Below are 2,500 nucleotides of genomic sequence, written 5' to 3'. Positions count from 1 at the left end.
GTTTTTTGTACACGCATGCATGTACATGTGCGTATATGTAAAAGTGTGTGTGTGTGTGTGCGTGTGTGTGTGTGTGTGTGTGTGTGTGTATCTGTATGTGTATGTGCGTGTACATGTACGTTTGTGTGTACGTGTGCCCGTACGAACGAACGCCTCCGTACGCACACGTGTCTACTATACAAGTGTCTGTAGACGCACACCCATTCCCCTTCAGCTGTACTTCAGATCCCCGGCACATTTCTATAGGATATGAAAAGCTTCTGTCTCTTAAAAGCCTGGCGTTAGGGGTCTGAGCTGAATATAAAAGCAGAGTTACTGGGCTTGTCTGGTTCGCTCATCCACGGCGCAGGGGGGAGGGATGGTGGGGAGGGAGGAGGGGGAGGGATGGTGGGGATGGTGGGGAGGGAGGAGGAGGAGGAGGGGGAGGGTAAGTAGGGAGGTTAGAGAGGGAGATGGAGAGGGAGAGGAGGAGAAGAAGAAAGGAAAGGTGGAGGAGGAGAGGGAGGAGGAGGAGGAGGGGGAGGATAAGTAGGGAGGTTAGAGAGGGAGATGGAGAGGAAGAGGAGGAGAAGAAGGAAGAAGGAGAGACGGAGAGGGAGAGGGAGGAGGAGGAAAAGATAAGTAATGAGGTTAGAGAGGGAGGAGGGGAGATGGAGAGGGAGAGGAGGAGAAGAAGGAAGAAGGAAGAAGGAGAGACGGAGAGGGAGAGGGAGAAGGAGGAAAAGATAAGTAATGAGGTTAGTGAGGGAGGAGGAGAGGAGAGTGGAGTGAGGAAGAGAGGCAGATGGAAAGATGGAGTGAGGGTTGGGGAGAAGGGAGAGGGATAGGGAAGGAGAGAGGGAAAGAGAGGGCGAAGGAGAGATGGAGAGAGGGGTGAGGAGGGGAAGTGAGGGGAAGAGAAGAGTGGGTAGAAGCAGGAGGGAAAACGAGAGAGTAATAAGAAGGGGGGGATAGTAAAGAGAGGGAGAACGAGAGATGGAGTGAGCAACGAGGAAAGAGAGTGGGAATAGAGAGGGATGAGCAGAAAGAGGGAGATGGAGAGAAAGACGAGGAAGAGATGAGAAGGAGAGGAGAGAGGGAGAAGGAAATAGGGATGGGGAGGGGAGGGAGAAGAAAAGAAGAGAGAGATGAGGAGAAGGAGGAAGAGGAGAGAAGGAGAGAGGGATGAGTAAAGAGAGGGAAAACAAGAGATGGAGAGAGGAACGACGAAAAAGAGGAATGAGGAGAAGAAGAAGGAGGGAGAAGGTGAGGAGTGACCAAAAAGAGGGATAAGGAGAGAGAGAGAGAGAGAGAGAGAGAGAGAAAGAAAAGCGGTGGATGAGGAGAAGAGAAGAGAAAGGGGTAAAGAGAAGAGGGAGACTACGAGAAAATAAGGAACCAAGGAAAACGAGTAAATAGCAGGAGGAGAGAAAATGAAAGAGAAGAAGACAGGGAAAATGTTAATAGGAAATAAAGACCGAAGAGATAACGAAAGGAAGAAGGGGAAATAGGGAATGAAAGAAGGGGAAGAAAAAAACAAAGAGAACGAAAGAGAAATACGAGGAAAAATGAAACGGAGGAAAGAAAGTCAAAAGAAAAAAGATTAATTATTTGAGAAAATAACAAATAAAAGGAGAATAGGGGAGAGAGAGAGAGAGAGAGAGAGAGAGAGAGAGAGAGAGAGAGAGAGAGAGAGAGAGAGAGAGAGAAAGAGAGAGAGAGAGAAAGAGAGAGAGAGAGAAAGAGAGAGAGAGAGAGAGAGAGAGAGAGAGAGAGAGAGAGAGAGAGAGAGAGAGAGAGAGAATGAGAGAGAAAGAGAAAGAGAAAGAGAGAGAGAGAGAAAGAGAGAGAGAGAAAGAGAGAGAGAGAGAGAGAGAGAGAGAGAGAGAGAGAGAGAGAGAGAGAGAGAGAGAGAGAGAGAGAGAGAGAGAGGAGAAAGAGAACAACAACACTAAAATCTCTGGAATATGTAGAAAATGAAGAAAAATAAGAAAAAAAACAAGATAAAGAAAAAAAACATTCAAAAATATCAAATCAAACAAAAACACACGATAAAAAGGAACTAAATAAGAATTAAAACTGAGGCAAGATAGCTTCGACGAAAGACGTGCATAGCGAATAGAGAGAAAATAGAAAGGGAGAAATGGACAAAGAAAAACATTTACAGTTTAATTTAAAAGAATAAGCCTGTTTATTCTGTATAGATAGATAGGGAAATAGATGGCGGTATAGATAAACGACTGATAGACAGGAAGATATACGTACATAAGATATAGATACAGAGAGTCAGATATAAAAGCTAGTTAGCTACGTTTAGAGAGACAGACAGACAAAGGCTAAAACTGATAGAAACGCACATACACAAAAGATAGGGAGAGAGAGAGAGGGGGAAAGAGAGAGAGAGAAAGAGAGAGAGGGGGGGGAGGGAGGGAGGGATGGAGAGAGAGAGAGAGAGAGAGAGAGAGAGAGAGAGAGAGAGAGAGAGAGAGAGAGAGAGAGAGAGAGAGAGAGAGAGAGAGAG

Source organism: Penaeus chinensis, chromosome 18, assembly GCF_019202785.1.
Source record: "Penaeus chinensis breed Huanghai No. 1 chromosome 18, ASM1920278v2, whole genome shotgun sequence".
In the NCBI taxonomy this organism is placed as follows: Eukaryota; Metazoa; Arthropoda; class Malacostraca; order Decapoda; family Penaeidae; genus Penaeus; species Penaeus chinensis.
This window is presented reverse-complemented; position numbering follows the sequence as displayed.